The following is a 13,036-nucleotide window of genomic DNA, read 5'->3' as shown; positions in this document are numbered from 1 at the left end:
TGACATTTTGTTTCATTTTTTTAAGCACTCACTTCGTAAAACAAGGGCAATAAACATGGCGATGGACAATTTACTTTGCAATTCTTATGCATCTCATTGTACAACAAACCACATCAATACTGACAAGAAGACTCAAACTCTGAATGTTTGGTGATTAAAGTATGGGTCTAGCACTAAAACCACATTGCCACTGACCCAACCACCTGTTTTATGCACTGAATTGATGTGAATATTTCAGGAGAATTAAAAATATTTTAACTACAAACTTGGAGCTTTTTAATTATTATGTGAAAGTTTGTGCAGTGTTCCATTCACACATGATACAACATACCTTTTGCCAAACTCCAATGTGTTGCATGCTTGAAATGGATACTGATATAGCATTCAGGAAGCCAAGCATTCTATCAATTCTTGCTCAATTGAAAGCATAATTTCCATGCATTCTATTAGGGACGATCCTGTAATAACAATAATAAATTTAAGAATCTCATTCAAAATATCAAATATATGAACAAACAAAAAAAAAACTTGCATTCAGTACACGGAAGGGTTATTTCAAAGAATGTCAATTGGCCCACTTTTAAGGAAAGCCCACCCTGACCTTAAATAGTTACAGGAGTTTGTATGATAAATTGGCAGCATTTTTTTAAAAAAAGTAGGCCCTGTGTGTTAGTATCAATTCAAGTAATTGTTCAATTCCATGACCCACTCTTTTCACATACAGCCATTCACATGGAAAGTAAAGGTAAAGGGATTGAATAATAGTTGTCAGAACACAAGATTGAAAACTTTCAATAATCTTTACCATGATTTATTTTATTTATCTTTCAAGCTAACTTCCAACCCTTGAGTGAGTAACATTTCAAATTTCTTATAAAAACTTATTGGATCCATTTCTAATGGGAGGAGGGGTGGGTATTTTGTTGCTTCAGGCTCAAGTTGAAAACATGAAAAGCAACTTACTTGTGGATCTTGTCCAAAAGAGGTTCCAATGCAGTTTCTAGGACCTCCCACAGAAATTTCACAGCTCACTACCCATTGGCACAGTTCTTGGCATATCTTTTACTTTCCAGACTTAAAATCAGAATTTCTCATAAAAACCTGTAATTAAATGAATTTTGAGCATGAAAAACCATAAATTATTAACAATTTTGTAGTTTTAAACTTAATGATAACAATTAAACCATAAATTACCTAAATCTACTGCATTAAACTTATATTGTGTCATTGTTTTGATTACTGGAACTTTAAATCCAAATTTTGTCCAAAATTGCAATTCTTGCGAGAGAAAATGAATTTTAAATCAGTCATAAGATACCTAATTACAGTTAAATATGCATGAATGCTAATTGTTGCAGTCATAAACAGCTTAAACTTGAAGGGAAATACAAAATAACACCAAGAACTAACATCTTTCATGTCAGTACCACTCAGTTTTTATGTAAAAGTGTCATTCTTGGAAACTGCCGCAAAACCGAAGGAATTTTGAATTATTACAAAAATTTTGCTTTTACTTCACATTATTTGCTTAGAACTAGCAGAAGGATTTTAAGTGGATGCTCAATATGTTATGGAACATCCAAATAGTTAATATTAGTGAAAATCAATGTTGCCATCTTATTTTCTTAGAAAATTCCTCAGTGTTCCGCAGATAAAAATTTCTAAGTTTCAATTTTATTTTCACATACAAATTTAAATATAACACCTCCAACTTGTGTAAATGTACACTATTATAATTACTCATAAATTTGTATTTTTAACCATTCACTTGAAATTTTGTCAAAATTATGTAATTCTACTTACCTAAATACAAAATTATGAATAAAATGAACAATATTGGGAGACCAGTTCTTCATTTATAAATCTCCCATGGGATTAAATACTTCTCAACAGATAACCTTAGCTAGATCAAAATATCTTTACTGTGATGGGGTCTAGAACCCAATATTGAATTTTACTATAATTTTGGGACTTTCAGATAAATTTCGGCTAATTTGCATGATTTTTTTTTTTCAGTGTACAGGATAGGTGAAGGAAGGGGACAATTGAAGCACACAGTGTCATTTTTTTCCCGAAAAGCTTTTAAACCCTTCCCTGGAATTATTTATGTGTGGAGGTTCAGGATTAACAGTATCATTCAGTCACAACTGATGAAATCCATACAATTTCAGCCAGTACTTTTAGGCTGTTATGCCAGATGAATAGTTAGGTACCCTTGACTTTCTGTACCACCAAGTGAAAGTTTTTGCATTTTTTATAAAGATTAAGTTGTTTATGTAGCTTTTCTGCTGTTTTTAGCTCAGGGAAATGAGTTATGGTGAAGTAAAGTACCTAGTTTCCTTAGCCTGAAGCAGGGAAGCTCGAAGGCTTTGTGCAAGTGCACCCAAAATATTAATAATAAAAGTCAATAATTGAAAATAAATATTAATTTTACATTTTAAATGTATTATAAAATAAGGTAAATCAAACACGAAGGACTGAAAACTCACAAAACCAAAATAGAAGTGTAACTATTGTTAGTAGTGCTAAGTTTGGTGACGTTATCATTTGCACGTATTTTAAGCTATTTGAATGTGCATACACCAATTTTGACCAATAAAAAGTTGCGAAAGTACTCCGAGATAGGAGGTTTTTAATTTACGTGAGCTGTGGTTTGGGATCAAATATCGCGGTTGTTCGTGCTTTCCGCGCTTAGAAGCACATTCTATGTTACATAAAACATCAAAACCTGTCAAGTAAGAAAAAATTGTACCTCAGAGACTGTTACTAAACATTTCTACCATCCGTAACTCGGATATTGCAAGTTTCTGCTTTCAAAAATTTCTGAGTACTACTTGTAAACAACAGACACGCACTTCATATATCGTTTGTATACTACCTAATGAAAGTGACCGGTATTTGCAATGTGGTACATGTGATAAAGACATCGATGAATTTATATCTTCCACTACACAAGCAAATTGAATAAATGCACGTGGTTTTGGCTTCGTTGCATAGTACAGCAGTACAATAATAATAATATAGCACTAATAAACTGTGTTACAATGAATTTTCATTCCATTATGTTAAAAAATAAAAACATTATACGTACCTTGAGTTATGTAGATTTACTTTCCACGCAGGCATTCGAAGCACAACCATCGATAAAGAAGCACAACACAGCAACAAAAACATGCGCTTCGGCCATGTTGGCCTGTGAAAGTTGACAAGCGACACAAATGCGCATGCGCGGCTTGGTCTAAAACGGTATGGAAGTATTTCCGATTCCATGGTCGAGTCCGTAAAATTTTTACGGTAGGATGTATTAAATTTCACGGTAACTTCTAACAGTGTATCAGCCTATTCTGAGTCACGTGTGGAAAGCATTTTCCTTCGCAGTTTTCTTACCATTTACGCCATGATCAAAAAGCTACCGTGTAAAGGGAAAAATCTTATGGCATTTCAGATGCCATGGCATATTTCATAGCATTTTTCAAGCTCTATTTCCGTAGCATAACCAATCAGAAGCGACCTCTAGGTCACGAGTGCAGTTGTAATGGCCGCCGCGTGAGATGTAAACAATGAATCACTTCAAATTTTTAAAACACGATAACTATTCAACCAACAGGAATAAGGTTTCATATTAAATGGTTTTAGGTACAAATCAATGTCGATGCTTAAATACATACTTTATATCGTTTACTGTACACGTATGGAAGAATAGTTTAGTTGTTTCAATTGAAGACTAAAATTGGTAAACGCTGTAAGTGCCACAATAATTCAAACACCGTTCTCCACGTTAAACTGTGAAATGTGCCATGCTTTATAATGTGGTAAACGTGAAATGTGGCTGGTAGTCCTCTAAGGAGTTCAAAGGGCGTGTAAAGAGGTCACTAGTGTGCACGGGCTGATGTGCGGAACACTTTCGCTTTTGGCACTTACAACGTTTACCACTTTTAGTCCTCAATTGTAAACACCGTGAACTCGCCATAGATGGTGTAACTCGACGTGCCTTTCGTGCTGTATATGTTATACATTGTAATCGCAAAAGCTTACAGAAATTTTACATGAAACGCTTCCGTCTAAAGTACTCTCTGCTATGAGATTTTTGGAAGCATTTACGTAGCATTCATGCTAGCAAAAATGTTTAAAGAATTTGCTTCCGTGTAAGGTGGGCCTTAGATATGTGCCACGGGACAGTTATGCGTCTTTCCGTAATGTGTTAGAAAATGAATTTTCTACAGTGTGACTGACGTTCAAAATGTTGTTGACTAATGCGATTGATGTCAATATGTGTTCCTGGTGCGTGCAGCACCCACAACACATCACCATGAACCAGAATGACGTGAGCGCATAGCATTTTAAATTATCTTATGACACATGACGAGTGGTATATAGACTTATCCTCGTGTAAGATTATATCTCTACTTTTCTGCAATTTATTTCAGTAGATTTTTGGTGGCATACCCTTCGCTGGTAATTGTCATTGTCTATGTGTGGTTGCATAAATTATAGGCGCGCCCCCTCAATATATTTACCAATTTCAAGGACGTTCCGGCCAATTGTGAAGAGTAACACCGCACGCTTGTAACTTTGGTTTTATTATTGATTCATTCTACAAGTTTCTATGTCAGGGGATTTGGGAGCTTTCTATGTAAGCACTAGATGATGGAGGTCTTCGGTATAATTGTATTTTTCCATATTTGCAAGCAACGCATTATACTGTTAAAATCTTTAACCTGGCAACCAGTGTCTATCAGACACTGTTGCTCATATTTTTTGTCACATACTCCAAACGATACTTCCTGCGAACGTGATATTTTTTTGTGTAGTTTGTAAACATATAAATAAAAGTTGTAATATTACTTGAATATGTATTAACAATGTTTAATAAAGAATAAAGTATTTAATAAGACATCACATAAAAATATTATTAACGCTAAAATAGAACAGATGAAAAATATATGAGCAAATAAAACAATTTCCCCACACTACCTTCCGGCCTAATATGTTTCATACATACTATGCTGCAAAATGCAATTACGATGATGATGATGATGATGATGATGATGATCAATATAAGAATTATGGACGTAACAATGATCATTAGGTTAAATATCATGTTACTCGATTGTTTCCACAGCGATGAAACACAAAAATCTCGCATTAGAAGGGCAAGATCCATTTAAAACAATGCAGTGTCTGACAGACACTGCTTGCCCGGACACGTTACAAAAATAGATGAATAGATTCTTCAAACTAAGGTTTCAGAAATGAAGTAGGTTACTTCTGACATAGAAAGTAGGGATGCCTGTAGCCGCGCATGGACTCAGACAGCAAGGGACTCCCTAGCGGCTCGAAGAGGAAGGTTAGGTACTCAGCTAGACAGAGAGTGAGAGAGTTGACAAAGCAATCATTTATAAATAACAACGTTAAAATCACACCCCCAAACCAGAGACCGTGCACGACCAACGAAGGGTTAAAAAACTGATTACTCAACAATATGTTTATCACGGGTAGCAAAAATGAATCGTGGATCCAGATAATAACTTCCTTCCTGCTTATACACGTGACGTGTCGTAGTTACACAGAATGACTTGTAGCTTTAATGAGCAATATTCTCACAAAGATTCAATCGTTTTTTGTTGTTTTTTTGTGGTTGTTTACTTACTTTCTAATTTTACTATTGCTTTGATTGTAGTAACCTGTTTCGGCTTGCGAGCTCTGGGTTTATGACACCAGATCGACCAGTCACTCGCAAGTCTTAAGTTAGCTAATTAGTGAACAGTAAATAAGATTAACACAAAAGGAAATAAACTACTAATAATATCTAATTTTTACCTTGTATTTGAAAATAAACCTTCAAATCCAATATTCACTACATTTTACACTATAAACAGTGGTATTTCCAATAATCAATATCAACTTTTCTTCTTGTGCTGTTCTTCTTATGCCAGAGAATGTGGTGTGGGATTATAATATTAGCAATTTGTTTCAATAACAACTCTTCACAAGTTTAACTTTCGTAACGATTTAAACTACCGTCTAATGCGTTTAAAAGTACAGTGCGTCCATTTCGATCTTCAGCCGAGAGATCGGGAGAAGCGTGGCGGGCGGCGCTGGCGTAGATGCCGACATTTGCGGCCTGTAATGCCCGCTTATTTTTATGGACATATGCAGACATTTATATAAATATTGCAAAACGAGCACTAACCTGTGTTATAATTTATCATCTGTAATTCATCCAAGTTCTGCCCTTATATACACAAAAAATACGCTTTAAAAAACAATGTAAAGAGCCACAGATAATAAAACATTTTATCATAGTTTTGACCAGTAACGTCCTGCTTAAGTTTATATCCTTGAAAGAGTTTTGTGTCGATGGGGATCGTTTGGAGGTTTCGAATGTGCAACACTGTATCAAGATTACGCTGTAGACGAAACCGTTAAAAGTCAATGGTGTTCGTGAGCTTCCTTGAAATCCGAAATCTCCGAGCTCGAGTTTTTTGCTCCTTCGCGACAGAGCTGTGAATATAGTGGCGAGCAGATGTAAACCAAGAGCGTGTTAATTTCGTACTGTGCGCAAGAGTGTTATTATTGGTTACTTGCCGTTACTTGTTTGTGTTATTGCAGTGTGTATGTGTGTTGTGTCAGTAAGAGGATTGGAATGCCAGCCGCAAGGTTCACGTTACGAGGGGGCTGATAAGTTCTCGGCCCGACCCAGAAGGACTTTAGCTACAGGCACGAAAGTTTCAGGCTATTCAACGTATTCTCCCCGAAAGTCTACACACTTGGCACTTGGTGGATATCAGTTTGAACAACTCTTATAACACAGGTTAGCGCTCGTTTTGCAATATTTATATAAATGTCTGCATATGTCCATAAAAATAAGCGGGCATTACAGGCCGCAAATGTCGGCATCTCCGTCAGCGCCGCCCGCCACGCTTCTCCCGATCTCTCGGCTGAAGATCGAAATGGACGCACGGTATTTTCTCGACGTCCAGATAAAGTTTGGTCAATCGCGGGGTACTCGCAGCGCGACGTCCGATGACACTAGTGCCAACCGAGGAAATCTTTGCTCACCGAGGAAGTTGATGTTACTCCTTTTCTGTCCCCAACCGCACTGTTCTCGTCCTTTTTGCATCACTCACCCCATTGCAACTCTAAGGCTGTGATTGGTCTTGGCATAATCACACCACGAAATGTTATCTAATAGCTTTCAAGCTCTTACCCGCCTAGCTACAGCTTCTATTGCGCCACTATGCAAAACACGCTCACTGAGATCCAACACTCTTCCTACGCACTATTCCTGTTCCTCGTAATCACACTTTCGTCCTACGTGTGCGTTATTTTTACGTGACCCAAAGTAATCGGTCACAGAGAGAACAAATTGCGTTGACCAAAATGCAAGTTGTACGTGGCAGAAATTATGTCAAGTGTCACAGAGAACTTGTGCAAGCCTTTGGTTAATGTCTTTTCACTCCAATAGTACTTCCTGATATTGGATTTTAAATCCTAGTGTGCATCACGTAATAACAATATGAATATTAAAATTATTTTTCTTTGAAGCTCTAGCCCACCAACACTTTTCGACAGTCATTTAGTAAGCCACCCGCACCAGATGGGTCTGGTTCCGCCACTGGTGCAGAGTGATGAGGCTTTTTTAGGAGTGTAGACACGCACTGAGAAGACCAGAACGAGAGGAGCATAAGAACAAGACAGAATTAGGTGAGACAACATACGAGCAGGCTGCAGAGGGAGGGTTGACTACAGCGTAGAGAAGTAGAGGAAGACTGCAAGTTGGGTGGGACTTGTTTGGAAAGGAGTTGAAAGAAAAGGACAAGTACACAGATGAAGAACTGTGGTAAGATGGATGGAGAAGTGGAAATCTGGATTGAGTTCAGTTGTGGAGAAGTAGAGATAGGGAAAAGAAGTGGAAGAATGTGGAAGAAGAACATTGATGAAGAGAGGATAGAGAGTGGAAGTAGAGGATAAGTGAAGAGAGGCAGTGGGTGTAAAGTAGAGAGGATACACGGTGGAGACAGAGGAAAAGTGGAGGAAGATTAATCAAAAGAGTTTAGGAAGTGGAAAAAAGAGAGACAGTAAAAGAAGAAGATTGCCGAAGAGAGGGTACGGAGTGGAAGATAGAGGAAAAAGTAAAAGAACAATGAACTGAGGGAGAAGTTTGAAAAGAAGTAGGCAGAGATGGACGAGCTGAAGGAACGAAGAAAGTCGTCGAGATAGGAATGGAAGAGAAAAATCTGGAAAAAGTTCTTCGTCTTGCTATTTTGCGTCGTTCTTCTGCCAGTTTGGTCGTATCGGTAAGATGAGAATGGATGGTGATATGGGCAAAAAAAGGGGGGGAACCCCCGGAGTAAGCCCGCCTGCACCTGCATGCATTCGAGGGTATGCGCTTATGTCCTGGTGCCTTTAAATAAACCAGGACGTCAGTTCCTCTGAATTTAAACGGTTCCCCATCGTTTTCTCTTTTGTTTTCTGTTTATCATTCAAAATATACAATATATAATACAATAATAATAATAATAAACATTGTATTATAATATTCCTTGTGAGAGTTTACACATTTGAACCCATTCTGGGAGCCAGAACGGTAATTATAATTAACTTTGTTAATATAAGAACATGATTAATCATAGGTTAGTTAATAGAGTTTAAATTTAATTAGTATTATATAATTAATTAGAAGTTAGTAAAAAGATGTAAGTGAAGAATTTGTAATAATTAGTTATTTATATGCTTCTTTATATAATCATTTTCGATTCGTGAATTAGTTATGGGAGAATTGAATGTATTCCATATGTACTTTGAAATGTGCAATATATGTTAACCATGATAATGATGATGAGAAAAATTCAAATGATTTGGTTTCTGTTAATTTCTCTATTCTGGTAAACCAAATCAGATTTGGTATAGTGCATTCCCACAGGTAAAATTTAGTAAAATTTATTAAACTTCACCATAATGTATTATTTATTTATTTATTGATTGATAGAGCTCAACAGGCCGAGCCCAATTATAGTGCTCTAATTACATAATATTACTACAATAAATTCAGTGTTCCAGTAATACTATTTTTAAAATTGTATAAACTCATTGCAAAAATATCAATTGTGTTATTTACACATGAAATTGTGTTGAAAGAGTTGCACGCTCTCCACACTGGAGAGGCAGAAAGAATTCATGTTCTCGCTCTCTGGCAATGGAAGATTTTGTCCTTGGGACGTGTTTTGGAACTGGGAACATTAAATGATACGGCTGATAATAAGTTGGAATCGTCTATTATACCGTTAATTACTTTATACAGAAAGAGCAGGTCATTTACTTGTCGGCGGAGTGCTAGTTTGTTGAAGTTGGTCTCTGAGACTATCGTATGAATCGAATGCTGGATATTCTCCACAGACTTTGAATTTGAGATATCTAAGAAACTTGGACTGAATACGTTCTAGTCTATGAATTAAGTTTATTTGAGTGGGATTCCAGATTACTGACGCATATTGACCGTACGAGGGAATAGTAAAGTATTTTCACTGGTTCTATTTTCGTGAAGTCGTGGCTTAATCGGATTATAAAACCTAAGTTTCTGAAAGCGTCGTTAGTAACAGTTTCAATGTGCTTATTAAATTTGAGCTTGGTGTCGAAGGTCACTCCGAGGTCTTTAATTTCATTTTTGCGCTTGATTTGTACATTTTTAATACGGTATGGAAACACACAAGATGCTTTGCGTTTTGTGTAAGTGACTACGCTGCATTTTGTTGGGTTAAGATCCAACTTGTTACTTTCACACCAAGAGATCACTCTGTCTACATCTTCCTGCAGATTTAAACAGTCTTCAGAGGTAGTTATTTCGTGGAAAAGCTTAAGATCGTCGCGAAAAGCAACTTTTGAGAATTTTGTATGCAATTGGGTAAGTCGTTGATAAGTAATAAAAACAAAAGCGGTCCAAGATTGGACCCTTGGGGAACACCAGAATGTGGTGTGAAGGGGCGACTTTTCATTTTCCTGTATATTACAGTTTGCGTTCGATCGGCTAAATATGAAGCAAAGAAATTTAAAATATTAAGTGAGTATTGAATGAAGCAATTTTCTGTAGTAATATATCATGATCAATTTTGTTAAATGCCTTAGTTAAACCGGTGTATATTGCATCGACTTGTCCTGTGTTATCTAGTACATTGCATACGTAATGGGTAAAGTTAGCTAAGTTTGTTATGTTCTTCTTAAACACGCGAAGACATTCCCCTCCCGATTCTGGGGACCAGAACAGGGCCCAATTGTCCGGCTGCAACAAGCTAAGGGCGACAGTTGTTCGCTCCTGATTAAGGTGTTTAACCCTCTTGTAATTCCGCCGCTGTACCGTGTAGTGATATGTTCGGAACACTAGCTATGCTGATAGGAATTCCGCCTCAGCATTCTTTCCCGGGGATGATGAAATTGATGAGAACACGATCGTAAATGCACGTGGACAAGACACAGGCCCCAGAGAGGAGTATGCTGGCTGTGGCTCCAGGCGCCAAAGCCTCGTTAGTTTACAAGAAAGCTGCCCAGCATGTGCTACGTAGAACAAAGGTTGACATTTGAGTCCTCAGCAAAAGGTACACTTTACACTGCTGAGCGAGTGTGGAAGGAAGAAGCATGGCTGAGTCGACACCAATTTGACCTTACACAACGGTAGTATGCCCAGGTTGATACGTCTTGGAAAATAGGACGGGGTGTTTTGGTGGCAAATACTAATTTAGGGGGAAACTGGGCCAATAGGAGCTTGTCACCCACTGGCCCCTTCAACAAGACCAGCAATGTACGCCCAGCAAGCCTCGTGGCATTTGACCCGAAAAAACACACACGAGGCAACTGTTTGATTAAACGATCGTCACCGGATATGACGATCGAATTGTTGAAAAGTTAACACAGAGAACGAAGCCACACACACACGTACGGTGCTAACCACATCGACGGCAGGAAACAGGCTTGCACTCCACACACACGGGCTAGAAAGGGAGGGGAGAGAGGTACGAAAACAATAGAATGAGTGTTTAAGCTCTCCGAGCCAAAAAGAGGGGGAGGGGTAGTCACACTTCCTGACGAGAAACCCCGGATGCCGAGAATTGTATTGTAACATTCAGAGGTCGAATAGAGGTCGTGGCCTGCGCCTGACTCTTCCCACACGAAAGAGGATCAGCTCCTGGGCAGAAGGAAGAGCCTTTGATTTCTCTCTCTCTCTCTCTCTCTCTCTCTCTCTCTCTCTCTCTCTCCTTCAATCTATCTCTGTATTGTGTCTTTTTCTCTTTCCTCATCTTCCTTTTTCACTTTACATCTTTGTATCTTCATATATCTCTTTCGCGATTAGTTAAAAGTGACAGAAAAGCGAAGTAAAATAAACTAAATGTATCGATCAATTTATATATCTCTCTCTTCCCTCTCTTTCTTTAGTTAATTTATGTCTCATTCTCATAATTTCACTTTTCCTGCCTTTTCTTATTTCTTCCTCTGTATTTTTTTTTATTTTTCTTTCATTTTATCTCACTCTATGTTCTTCTTTGTATCTCTATATCTTTTTATCTCTTTCTGTGGTTCCTCTCTATCTTCCTCTCTCTGTTCATCTTTTGCATCTCTTTATTTTCTCCCTTCCTTTTTCTACTCTCTCTCTCTCTCGTTCTCTCTCTCTCTCTCTCTCTGCTCTTCTTCTTCTTCTTCTTTGTATTTCTATGCGTCTCTCTTTCTCTAATTTATTTCCCCCTTCCTCTGCATCTTTCTTCCTCACTCGCTTCCCTGTCTTTCGTTCTTCAGTTATTCTCTCACACTGGCTTTCTTTGGTTCTCTCTCTCTCTCTCACTTTCTGTTTGTCTGTGTGTGCGTGTGCTTCTCTGCATCTTCCTCTCATTCCATTCTCTTTGTCTTTTCTATTTCTCCGAATTTGCCTTTTCCACTCTGTATAAACAGCTATAGTGAGTGTAAAAAGTATTCGTATACCTCGAATTTTCAGTTTCAAACCATTTTCTCGCACACGCAAATATTTCTTTAAAATATGATAGAATGCAATGTTGTGGTTTGGCATGTATGAAATGAATTTTTAGGATAGAATAGCATCTATTTTAAGTATGAGGCTTTACAGCTGAACATACTTCACAATAATACTGCAATTCTCTATAATCCCTTCTTCTCTCTGCCTTCTTTCCCTTTTTATGTATTACGAGTTCATTATCATCGTTTACTTTCGCTGTTTTACACTATTATCAGTCATTCATTCTCAGAAGTTTTAATAAACGCCTTTTCTTCGATTCCTTATTCGTCTCTCTTCTCCCCCTTGGTATTTCTCTCCAAATGTCACTATATTTCCATGTTAGATTCATTTATTTATATAACACATTTTCTTTGTAATGGAAAATGTGAAATTTCACGCTTAACGGGCATTATGCTCTGCACTTGTGTCCATCCCTCAGTCTGAACCATGCTCACCCATGGCCATACTCTTTTGCCTAAAATACATGCTGAAGAAAATAATATATATATATACAGGGTAATTCAAAATGAATTGTGCAACTTTACAAAGTTATTGTGACGTTACTATTTACGTTAGAAAATCGGACAAGGCATCAATGTAAAGAAAAACTCCAGAAGCTTTATTCTCACTTAGCGGGCTTATTCTGCTTAACCGATGCTCCACCAGGATCGCCAGTGTCGCAAAATGGCTAATTACCAGTAGAAGGCGTATTGTGTGTTGGAGCTATCGAGAACTGATTCAAAGACATTTCCGGATGCGTTTCGGTAGTAATGGATATGCTTCACCCTTCCGAAAGATTTGTCAAAGTTACAACTGCGAATTGTCAGTGCCTTCCAAACAGTTGACAACGATTTGCTGTCTCGTGCATAGCAAGTACTTGCTTATCGCTTGGACCTTTTCCACTAGTGTTGCCCACGAGACGAGACTTTGGCCTGTCTCGTCTCGTGGAAATGCTGTCTCGTCTCGAAAATATTCGTTTGTCTCGGGACACATGATCAATCTCGTCTCGTCTCGAATTTTTAAAAGCCTGTCCCGTCT

At 37.7% G+C, this 13,036-nt stretch overlaps 1 long non-coding RNA gene across 1 annotated transcript; it reads right to left on the bottom strand.

Moving 5' to 3' along the window:
• Positions 1 to 329: 329 nt before the first annotated feature.
• On the bottom strand, positions 330 to 3,186 carry LOC145989197 (uncharacterized). Its single transcript, XR_014441811.1, has 3 exons — positions 3,092 to 3,186; positions 964 to 1,101; positions 330 to 458 (listed from the first exon to the last, which is right to left on the bottom strand). It is a non-coding gene; the product is annotated as an uncharacterized LOC145989197 (long non-coding RNA).
• Positions 3,187 to 13,036: the final 9,850 nt, after the last annotated feature.

Source organism: Lepisma saccharinum, chromosome 6, assembly GCF_977018435.1.
Source record: "Lepisma saccharinum chromosome 6, izLepSacc3.1, whole genome shotgun sequence".
Classification (NCBI taxonomy): domain Eukaryota; kingdom Metazoa; phylum Arthropoda; class Insecta; order Zygentoma; family Lepismatidae; genus Lepisma; species Lepisma saccharinum.
Note: the sequence above shows the minus strand (reverse complement) of the source record. Positions and strands in the feature narration are given on the sequence as shown.